Source organism: Gossypium hirsutum, chromosome D06 (assembly GCF_007990345.1).
Source record: "Gossypium hirsutum isolate 1008001.06 chromosome D06, Gossypium_hirsutum_v2.1, whole genome shotgun sequence".
Taxonomy (NCBI): Eukaryota; Viridiplantae; Streptophyta; class Magnoliopsida; order Malvales; family Malvaceae; genus Gossypium; species Gossypium hirsutum.
The window spans coordinates 11,553,120-11,565,361 of NC_053442.1; positions in this window are offsets into that span (position 1 = coordinate 11,553,120).

The following is a 12,242-nucleotide window of genomic DNA, read 5'->3' on the forward strand; positions in this document are numbered from 1 at the left end:
TCGACATACCGCACCAAGGTGTTGTTGGCGGGAATTATCGTGTACACTTGCGAAACAGGACTTGTGACTGTGGGAAGTTCGATGCACTTCGTTATCCATGCGCTCATGTTATTGCAGGCTGTCAGAAACTCCGTCTGGATCCGCTGAGTTATGTGGACGAAGTGTACAAATTAGAAAACATGTACAACGTATGGAGACACGTTTTCCTACAGTCCGAGATGAACGTAAGTAGTCGCCCGTATCTCTTGCTCCTTTTAAGCTGTTACCGGATAGAGAATTGCATCGCAAGCCGAAAGGTTGACCTTTCTCCACTAGAATACAGAACAATATGGATATCCAAGAAACAGCCAGTCAACAGAAGTTGTGCGGATGGTGTAGGAACCCAGGCCATACAAGTCGATCATGCCCTAATCGCAATAGTTGAATGTAATTATAGAAAAAATTACCTTTTATTCAATTATTAATTGATAATTGTATTAATTGTTAGTAAAATTATCAAATTACTACAATTTCTTAAATGTTAGTACCAGTCAAAACATTTTACGAAATCCAACATTATGTAAAACTACAATTTCTTAAATGGTTAGTAAGATTATCAAATCCGCTGAGTTATGTTAGGGTTTTTACATTAATTAAATTAGGTTAGGGTTAGGGATTTCAAATAAAATGATAAATCAAAGTAAGGGTTTTCAATTAAATTAGGTTAGGGTTAGGGATTTTAATTAAGATAGGTTAGAGTTTGGGTTTTCATGTAAAATAGGTTAGGGTTAGGGTTTTTAACTAATTTAGGTTAGGGTTTTTAATTAAATTAGGTTAGGGTTAGGGATTTTAGTTAAAATAGGTTAGGGTTAGGGTTTTCATGTAAAATAGGTTAGGGTTAGGGTTTTTAACTAAATTAGGTTAGGCTTTTTAATTAAATTAAAATAGGGTAAGGGTTTTTAATTAAATTAAAATAGGGTAAGGGTTTTTAATTAAATTAAATTAGGTTAGGGTTTTTAATTAAATTAGGTTAGGGTTAGGGATTTTAATTAAAATAGGTTAGGGTTAGGGTTTTCATGTAAAATAAGTTAGGGTTAGGGTTTTTAACTAAATTAGGTTAGGTTTTTTAATTAAATTAAAATAGGGTAAGGGTTTTTAATTAAATTAAATTAGGTTAGGGTTAGGGATTTTAATTAAAATAGGTTAGGGTTAGGGTTTTTAACTAAATTAGGTTAGGGTTTTTAATTAAATTAAAATAGGGTAAGGGTTTTTAATTAAATTAGGTTAGGGTTAGGGATTTTAATAAAAATAGGTTAGGGTTAGGGTTTTCATGTAAAATAGGTTAGGGTTAGGGTTTTTAACTAAATTAGGTTAGGGTTTTTAATTAAATTAAAATAGGGTAAGGGTCTTTAATTAATTTAAATTAAGTTAGGGTTTTTAATTAAATTAAATTAGGTTAGGGTTTTTAATTAAATTAAATTAGGTTAGGGTTTTTAATTAAGTTAAGTTAGGATTTTTAATTAAAATAGGTTAGGGTTAGAGTTTTTAACTAAATTAGGTTAGGGATTTTAATTAAATTAAATTAGGTTAGAGTTTTTAATTAAATTAAATTAGGTTAGGGTTTTTAATTAAGTTAAGTTAGGGCTTTTAATTAAAATAGGTTAGGGTTAGGGTTTTTAACTAAATTAGGTTAGGGATTTTAATTAAATTAGGTTAGGGATTTTAATTAAATTAAATTAAGTTGGGGATTTTAATTAAATTAAATTAGGTTAGGGTTTTTAATTAAATTAAATTAGGTTAGGGTTTTTAATTAAGTTAAGTTAGGGTTTTAATTAAATTAGGTTAGGGTTAGGGTTTTTATGTAAAATAGGTTAGGGTTAGGGTTTTTAACTAAATTAGGTTAGGGTTTTTAATTAAATTAAATTAGGTTAGGGTTTTTAATTAAATTAGGTTAGGGTTTTTAATTAAATTAAATTAGGTTAGGGTTTTAAATTAAGTTAAGTTAGGATTTTTAATTAAATTAGGTTAGGGTAAGGGTTTTTAATTAAATTAAGTTAGGTTAGGATTTTAATTAAGTTAAGTTAGGGTTTTTAATTAAATTAGGTTAGGGTTAGGGTTTTTAATCAAATAATGTCAAAATAATTCGGAAAAATTTCTATGTGTATTACATCGTCATAAACTTCTATTTCATTACATCAAATGATAAATTTTAATACGGTAATCAATGTCTATGACCGGGGGATTCGGTTCCACATGGCGGTCGTCGACGGTTACGCCCTGGATTCCTCCTTCCTCTAGCTTCCAACGGCGGTTGTTCTTCCTCGGGTGGTGATTGTTGTTCTTCCGGTTCGGCATCTGCTTATCGGACTTGGGACGATGATCCACCTTCAAAGAATACTGTATGTGGAGGTGTTTGCATCATGAACGGCGACGGAGTTTGAAAGCCATGCATTGCTGGTGATTGGTAAAAAGGAGAGCTCCCCGACGGCCCCCCTTGCGACCCCTCCTCCGCCGATGGCCTAGTTATCGGTGGTCCGCTCGGCATTACAGGAAATGGAGCTGATCTGGGCATTTGGCTCCAACCTGCCATAGGATTCGGAAAAGGATACATGTACGGGTTAGGGTACATATAAGGGCTAGGAAACATACCTGGCATCATAGGGAAAGGCGATTGCGTGGGTATCATCTGTTGAATTGTTGCGTCAGGTGACTGCGTCGGTGCTCTCGTTGGGGACAGTGATTGCATGACCGCTGATGATGAGCCGGGTGAATGTCTGGGCCTCGTTGATGGGCTGCCCTCGTAGTCTTGTCCCCTTGGATTTAGAGGCCTGCGCTTTTCCCTTCCGACACGTATTTGCCGCTGTCTCTCCTCTGGCGTAAGTAAATACGGCTTCCTATGGATTCTAAACCATGGCATGTATTCTGGAATGCACGCTAACTCGGGAACGATGATTTGTTCCTGAGTAGGTAGATATTCATGCCGATTTTCCCACATTTCCGTGTACTCTGACCAGTATCTAGGCCAATCCGTACCTAATAACCGAAGGTCGATTTTGTGGTGCTCGTCAAACACCTCAGGGTCCGCAGGGATCGGTTGTCTACATCCAAACTGTCGTAGGACTCTGTCTGTCTGGTGGGGCTCCACAGTTGCATAGTTCATCAACACCACTTTCACGTGCCAAGCGTCCGAATTTTGTAAAAACTCTTCCGAGATTACTGCCCGGATTGCCGGATCCTCGTATGGCATCCATTGAAACTACATGAACATGATAGAAATATTACTTATATACATAATACTAAATAGTAAATACTAAATATCAATCCACTAGCGAATGTATGGAAATATCTATTTGCAATAATACTTACTTCTGCTTTCGACCGTTGGTCTAACAGAAGCCGTATATCTTCAAGTTCAGACGGTAATCCACGATAACTCGCCGGATAGTTCCACCTAATTAAATAAATTTTTAGCATACTTTTATTCTTACAAAATCTACATAACAATTTCAAAATGTAATATAAAATTTACCTCGTTACGAGTGGGAATGTATATGGGTGGTTCACTCGATGACGTAGAAATGGAAAGCGAAACCGTGCCTATGATTGCAGTAGTGACAGGCATCCTCCAATTTTTGCTCTCCTCGGTTTGGTCGCCCCGCACATCTCCCGATATAATGTTGCCAAGACGGCAGACCCCCAACTAAATTCACCGGCTGCTCCAAAATCAACGAGTTTTAGCAGCCACCTTAGATGTACACGGCTCCGTGACGTGTCGGCCATGAGATAGCCTCTAATTATTTGAAGAATGTATGATCGAGCATATCTAATTCTTTCAATTTCGGTTGAATTTTCATTCAGATTGGGGAATGTGGCACGTAACCAGCCCATCTCCACCTTACCTCCATCCATTTTATCCGGAACGGTGCCCAAAAGCTCGTAGTACACCGCCTCCCAATTGCTAGATTGGGCAGACCCGGTCACTGGGTGCCCGTCTACCGGCAATCCCAAATGCAGATGGACATCTTCTAGAGTGATAGTGCACTCTCCACATGGAAGATGAAATGTGTGCGTCTCAGGTCTTCACCTCTCGATCAATGCACTGATCAGTTTCGGCTCCAACTTGCATCCCCGGCCTACCGTCGCCACGTGCCAAAATCCCGCTTCCCACAGGTAGTTCTCTACTAACGGTGATGGAGGAGCATGCATATTCCGAATATTGCATTCCAATTCCCGATCTTTAGCCTTTTATAACAAAAAATAAATTAATAAATATCTAAAAATATATAAATAAAAATATCTTAAATAAAATTTAAAATTTAAATTTAATACTTACCATGTTCATTTGCTCCACCGATATGTGATTCCTATCAAGACGAATCAATGATCCGGCCATTGTTGAAAATATTAAAAATTTTAAAATTATTTAAAAAAAATAAAAATTTTAAAATTTTCTTAAAATAATGAAATTTAATGGAAAAAGAAATTTAATATGGATTTGGAGATTTTTTGAAGGAAATTGAGAGGATTTTGGAAGGAATTTGAGAGTTTGAGAGAATTTTGGAAGGAATTTGAGAGAATTTTTGAACGGAATTGAGAGAATTTTTGAAGGAAATTGATATTGAATTTGTTTGTGAAAATAAAAGGGGTGGGGGTTTATATAGTAAAAAAAATTTTGACCGTTGGGGCGGCAACGGTCAATTTTTTGACCGTTGGGCACTGTTCACGCGCGCGGCCATATCGCGTCCACGTCAGCAGGTCGCGCTGACGTGGAAGGAAATCGCTTCCTCAAGGACGTGATTTTCTTCCACGTCAGCAAGTCGCGCTGACGTGGACGTGATGTCCTGTCACGTACCCTGAAATCGTGCTGACGTGGACGCGATTTCGCAGAAAATGGCCCATTCCGGTAAATAATTAAAAAACCGGCCCATTTCGGTAATTTTTTCAAAAAAATGGGCTTTTTTTGGTAAATTAGCCTTGAACGAGCATATAAATAAAAAAAATATAAATATAAATTTATTATTAACTACAATATATTGTTATTTTTTAATTGGTATTAATCATCTTTACTTTGTATAATATACAATACTATATTTTTTTTACTTGGTATTTTATTTTATTATTAACTTAAAATATGATACCAATTTATTTTATTTATAAAAAATATTTATTTTAGATATTACTTACATTAAATGTGTTATATATTATTTATTTTAAATTATAAAAAATAAACATGTTTATTCACCTACAATGCATGTGAGAAAGAAATTTAGTTATTTTGTTTGATAATAGTAAATCTTGATTTTTGAAAATTTATTATTCATAATTTTAATCTTACTAATATAATATTAATTATTTTATTTTGAATAGTTTTAGATAAAAGTTAAAAATAATAGTTTTGAAAGTTACTATTTGCATATTTGATTGCTTGACTGTGGATATTCCTTCATGGGCAGTCTCTAGGATATCTCAAGTAGTCTTTACAATAGTGCACTTAGCAATCCTGTTGAAATATTGCATATCAACTCCATAAAATATTGCATATAAGACCTTTGAGTTAGCATTTGCCAACATTTCTTCCTTAGTGGTCCACTGTGCTTCTGGCTTCATTACCCTTCCATTCTTAGTGTTTAATCTAGAGGGCTCCTATCCAATCAATACAGCTTGCCATGCCTTCTCATCAATTGATTTAATGTAGGCATTCGTATGTGCTTTCTAGTGAGCATAATTGTCAACTTCGAGCATAGGAGATCTTGAGATAGATGAACTTTCTATAGCTTCATTCTAGCAACACCAGGGATCTCCACTAACTACTTTAAGTGGTAGGTTCTGATACCAAAGGAAAGCTTGAAACAATTTTTGAGAAACAAACTTTCACAGTGAAGGAGTGACAAGAAAGTGCACACTCCCTCACAACTAAATGAAAACAATAAACAAATAGAACACCAATGAGTTGTCTACGTAGTTTGATTTCCCTTCATTTGTGGAGCCTAGATTAGTGAAAAATATCCACTCTCTTCAACAAGTGTTCTTAACCTATCACACTCGTGACAAATTTCCTTACCTTTGTACCTTGAAGACTTGATATTCTCACCACTAAATTTACTCATTGTGAATTCAACAAGAAAAACCATAACACAAAGGTTTTACTATCAGAATATGCTCATACAATAAGGTTCCTCACAATAATAGATTAAGTTTTTAATTCTTTTAGTATAATAATCTATACAAGTCTCTCAATTAAATAGATTATTTTGAGACTTGCTAACATAAGAAGATATATCACAACCCCATTAAAACAGTAATAAGATAACCTCAATACAAGATGAAAATAACAAGTAAAGTAAATATGGACTCTTAGCAGCTAAGCAATCAAAGTTTCAATTCAATCCAACATACATGGTCTAATGGATTAGATGAGATGATTCGATTTGATCCAATCTCCAAAATATGTTTTCCTAAGTGACATGATCTTCATTTATGGGCTAGATATCATCTATATACTCAGCACAACCCATATATACCATTCAATAAATTTTCAACACATTAAATATGGAAATTGTCCTCACATTGTTTTAGTGGCCAAGGAGTAAGCACTCCTTAGCACTTAATTTGCTAGTTCCATATTTTCAACAACAGAATATGCTTTCCGTGATTATATAATTGCAAAAGAAATATGGCAGCAGTTAGGAGTAACATGGAATCTGAATATCGTTCAGATTGGATTTAGAGACTGACTTATGGATGTTGCTACTTGTTCAGCACACAAACGTCGAATGGTTTTCTATGCTATTTAGGTCATTTGGACAGCAAGAAACAAAGAGGTACATGAAAGGGCTAAAAAATCTTCACTTGAATCAGTTGTGTTTATAAGAACATACCTCAAGGAAATTGATGATCTAGGAAAAAAATTACCTGCTTAAGAGATAATGAAGGAATGATGGGCCCACTAGATCCAGAGTTTATTAAAATAAAATTTTATGTAGCATTAAAAAATCAAGCAAAAGAATTATGTTTGGGTTTGGTATGCAAAAATACTGGTGGTAGGTGATGAGCTCAAAAATCATTTTGAATAAACACATTCCTTCTCCTTTTGTGGCAGAAGCTTTGGCATGTTTACAGGCAATACAAATAAGAATCGATCTGGGTTTTTAAAATATGATAATCGAAGGGGATGCCTTGTAACACCCTAAACCCGGCCCAGACAGAAAGACCAAGTTTATACCATCACATTAACTTTGTAAAATACTGTCATACTTAAAACGAGCCTTTCAACCAGTGTTAATTTGTGAAAGCATTTGTTATCTGAAACATAGTCAAATCCTAGAGAATTTAAATTTGCGTAATTAAAAACATCGGTTCACACACATATATATAACAATAATTCCAATAGATGATCGAGTCCCACATCCACCAGCTGTCTAGTTCTATAAGCTCCCTGAAATCCATACAAACAGTTAGTGTGTTGCAACATAGGTTTTAACATAATTAACTTGGCCTATGAGTAAGAGCTCAGATGATATTGTGCGTTCAAATAACAATTCGGTTTCATTAGTCTAAGTGATAACCCTAAACAGATTCGGACACAATATCGTCCTGATACATAACAGATCAGTTACAGATGCATATATACAAGGACACAATAGTAGATACAAATGTTATATAGGTTCGGATATAGATGCAATTCCCTAGTCCAACCACTATGCACCATCTACATCTCCCCTACACACCAATAGGTATTTTATACCCGTCCATCCCTACACATCTCATGCTATTGGTGTGACACATTGCAGTGTTTATAGTCTCACTGCCAGATTAAACATAACAAATGGGTGGTTTGACCACCAATTCAATACAAATTACTTCATTCACTTCGTCACTTCCACCCCATGTAATTGCAGAACAGATATTAGACACGCATATAAGTATAATGTTGTTGCAAATATAATCACACATTTCTAGTATAGCAAGATGCCGATATCATTAATGTCTATCTTATTCCGATGTCTATACCAAAAATAGTCTATTATACAATGAGGATTTTGGAGATATTAACAGAATATATTGATTTTTTTATTCGAAATTTGTTACTATAATTTTATGAGAAAATTTCCTTGAATTAATTTTTTAAATATAGTCAACAATTACGTGTGGTAGATTATTATCGTGACAAATGATAGTTTATAAGCTATATACCACATAGGAATTGTTTCCTTTTTTGTAACCTCGTATAGCTATAGTATATATATAACTATTTTGTATACCCATGCGATGCACATGCTAATTATATGTATTAATAAAAGTGCACTTAATTATTTTTTATGAATCTATTTAATTTTTTTGTAATGTTTCACTAATCTATTTTATTATATATATGGCATGATATGTGTATGTATGTTATCATATATATAATAAACAAAAAAATAAGATTACTTCTTTTTTCTCGTTTCTTGCCTGATGAATTTGATAAAAAAATGTAATATTTATATTTGATTCCTAAATCAATTTTTTGAACATTAATATCATTATAGGTTATTATCATATCCGTTCTTTTTTATAGCATGCCTAGAACTACCCATAGCCCCTCCCCAACCTTTAAATAGGAGGATAACGCGTTTCAGCGCACTCAAACCCATGTCTTCCTGTATTCGTAACAATACCGATGCCAATTGAGCTAAGACTCAACCGATTGATTCTTAAATCAACTCAACTCAAATTAAATTATTATATTATGTGATTAATAGTGAGGTATATAATAAGATAATTAAATTAATTATTATGTAATATGATTAAATTGAATTAAAATGTACATAATTAAATTAAGTTAAGTTAATAATGGATCCTATGTCAAAAATTTAATGTATTTTAGGTATTAGAGCTTTGTTGAAGTTTTTATTTACTTACACTTTCTTTCTTCTTGTCTATCAAGTCTTATTTGTCTTGTTAGAGAAGATCAAGAGCTGGGAAAAAGAGATGGAGTTGGCAAATGCAAGAAGCAATTCAAACACACAATACAATATTGAGAAGATTGTAGGTACAAACTACAAGTATTGGAGAATGTGTATGGAAACATACCTTCAAGGCCAAGACCTGTGGCATTTGGTTGCAGGAGTTGGTGATGAAATTCCTACAGACACTACAAAAAATTCTAAACTACATAGAAAGTGGATGATCAAGTGTGACAAAGCTCTCTTTACATTGAGAACTTCAAATAGCAAAGAGTTCATCGACTATGCTCTGGATATCAACTCCCCAAGAGAAGTGTGAAAGATACTTGAGAGGCTATTTTCTAAAAACAGTACAACAAGATTGCAATTGCTAAAAATGATTTGGCATCATCAACTCAAGGGAGTTGATCTGCCATGAAATACACTATTATTTACATTTTTTTACATATAACTTTAGCTTGTTTGATAGTTAAATCAAAGCATCTTATTATATATTTAGGTTATCATACTTAAAGTAATAATTTATGATTTTTAGTAGTTTTATTACATTTTATATATCTAAATAAGGTCACATGGTCTTATAGGTCAAGTCGAGAGCTAAAGATGCTTATTCAGGCCAAAACTGATACCTATGTTGCGACACCAAGACACTGATGTCTCAACATCAAAGACAGAAGCCAAAAACAAGTTCTGGAGTGAAACTACCCTCGATGTCGCGACACAGCCCTCCTATGTTGAGACATACTCTCGAGGTTGGTTGCAACATCGCAAGTCTGTGTTACAACCAATCCCCTACGCAACCCAAAAACTCTTGCACGTTTTAATTACATTTTTTAGGGAAATTAGGAGTATCTGTCCTAGTCGAACTCTAAGGACTTCAAGAATATTTTAGGCACTTTAATATTTCGAGTTTAACTTATATAAAGGCAATTGTAATCAGTTTAAACACACAATTTTAGGGAGACAAAAAATATACTTAGGGTTTTTATTTTGTTCTTAGTTTTTACTTAGGTTATTTTATGTCCTTGTAATCGAAGGATCCTATTCCGAAGTGAGACTTTCGCAAGTGGAGATTGTTCCGGAGCCAAGCTTTCATCGATAATTCATGAGCATCTCTTTCCCTTAATCTATTCTTTATATCTCTTTCTTAACATTGTTAATTGAATGTTTGTGTAAAGATTAAAATCAATTTATACTTTATATATATTTCACATGTTCCAATTGTATTAATCTTATTAATTTATTGAAAGGTAGGATTTTCTTTTCGAATCAGCTGATCGAGAGAGGAAGAACTTAAACCCTAGGAAGTCATTTAGGTAGGAATTAACCCAAAATTAGTATGGCCTATCCGTGAAAACCTTTGCCCCGCACTGGTCTAGACTATGAGGTCAAGAGATAAATAGTTATTGCCGACTCATTATTCTAGTGGACATATCGGAAGATCCTGCTAGGATAATGACTAGTTGATTGATTAGAGCCCTACATCAATAATTAATTAGGTGAAACAATTGAATATAGGCTAAAGGAACTTGCATGATCAAAATAAGGGATAAGAGAAGCCAATACATAAACTTAGGAGTAGATTTAGGTTTAATTCAATTTATTTAGTTTATTGATATTATCATCATCTTGCTTCTGTATTAACACTACTAATTCGTGACTCAAGTAGATTAGTAATTATTTTTGGTAATTGGTTTGATAATAGTTTTCCCCAAACTGCAATCCCTTGGGTACTATCCTCGGAGTACTTACCTACTTTGTTGTAACTATATTACAACCTAACATGTATACTTGTGAACACCGCCTCATTTGTATATATTTTGTTGCACTATTCACACTCTGGACGTTAGTACATCTAGAGGCGGTCAGTAGTATGTCTATTTCTAAAGATTTCTTACGAGTTAAAAGTATTTGTGCAAAAATTTTAGAACTAGATGTGGATGAAAAGATCAATGATGCCATGTTGCGGCGATTTCTCATTCGAGGATTAAAGAATGAGTACATTCCTTTTGACGTTTCAAAAAGGAAGTTGACTCATCTTTTCTTTATGAGTCTCTCGTGGCTGCATGACAAAAATCTTCCTCGAAAGCTATGGGCTAAAGCTGTGCGGTGTGCATGCCATGTAATAAATCGCCTGCCTCCATGGCCAGGTAAAGAGACATCTCCTTTTGAAATTTTACATAATGTCAAGCTAAATGTAAATTATTTTTGGGTATTTGGTTCGATTTGTTATATTCATATTCTAGAATCTAAAAGAACCAAGCTTGGCCCAAAAACAAAAAAAGTGTATTTTTTATAGCTATGATCCTTGTAGGAAAGGATAGAGATGTATGGATCCAGAAACAAAGAAGTATGTCACTTCTAGAGATGTTGTTTTCGATGAAGTATCATCCTATTATCAACAAGTTGTTCGTGATGATGAGAAAAGTAGCTTACAACTACTGCTTGAAAGCAGCATGAAAGCTCCAAATGATGAAGATCCTTTAACATTTAATAACTCAAATGTGAAAGGTAGTAAGCAATAACCCCAAAGAAAATCTACAAGAGATAAGAGACAACCACAATACCTGAAGGATTATGAGGTGCAAACCAACAATTGTTTCATTACTTAATGCTTCTTTATTGGAGCAATGGATAAAGAAAAACCAACAAGTTATGAGGAAGTTAAAGATCAACCAGAATGGCAAGCAGTTATGCTAGAAGAAAATGAAGCTTTAAACAAAAATCAAACTTTGGAGTTGGTGCCAAAACCAAAGAATTGTGAGCCTATTACTTGCAAGTGGGTGTATGGTTTGAAAAAGAAATTAGATGTAACTGTTAATAAATGCAAAGCTCGACTTGTTGCATGATGATTTTCTCAAAGTGTCGAGTTAGATTATGAGGAAACATTTAGTTCAGTTGCAAAAATGGCAACATTAAGAACAATTTTTTCTCTTGGAACCTTTAAAAGGTGCAAACTATGACAACTTGATGTATAGATTGCGTTTCTTTACGGTGATCTAGATCATGAAGCATTTATGAAACAGTCTAGAGGTTATGTTTCTATGCAGCATCCCCGTCATGTCTGCAGGCTTAAGAAAGTGTTGTATGGCATTAAGCAAACACTACGTGCTTAGTATGGTAATGTGGTTTACTACTTCATATTTTGTCATTTTAAAGTTTCAGATGCATATTCTAGTTTGTTTGTTAAACTAGAATTAGATTTACACCTGAAAGGTTATAAGGTGCAGACCAACAAATGTTCCATTACTTCACGCTTCTTTATTGGAGCAATGGATGAAGAAAAACCAACAAGTTATGAAGAAGCTAAAGATAAAC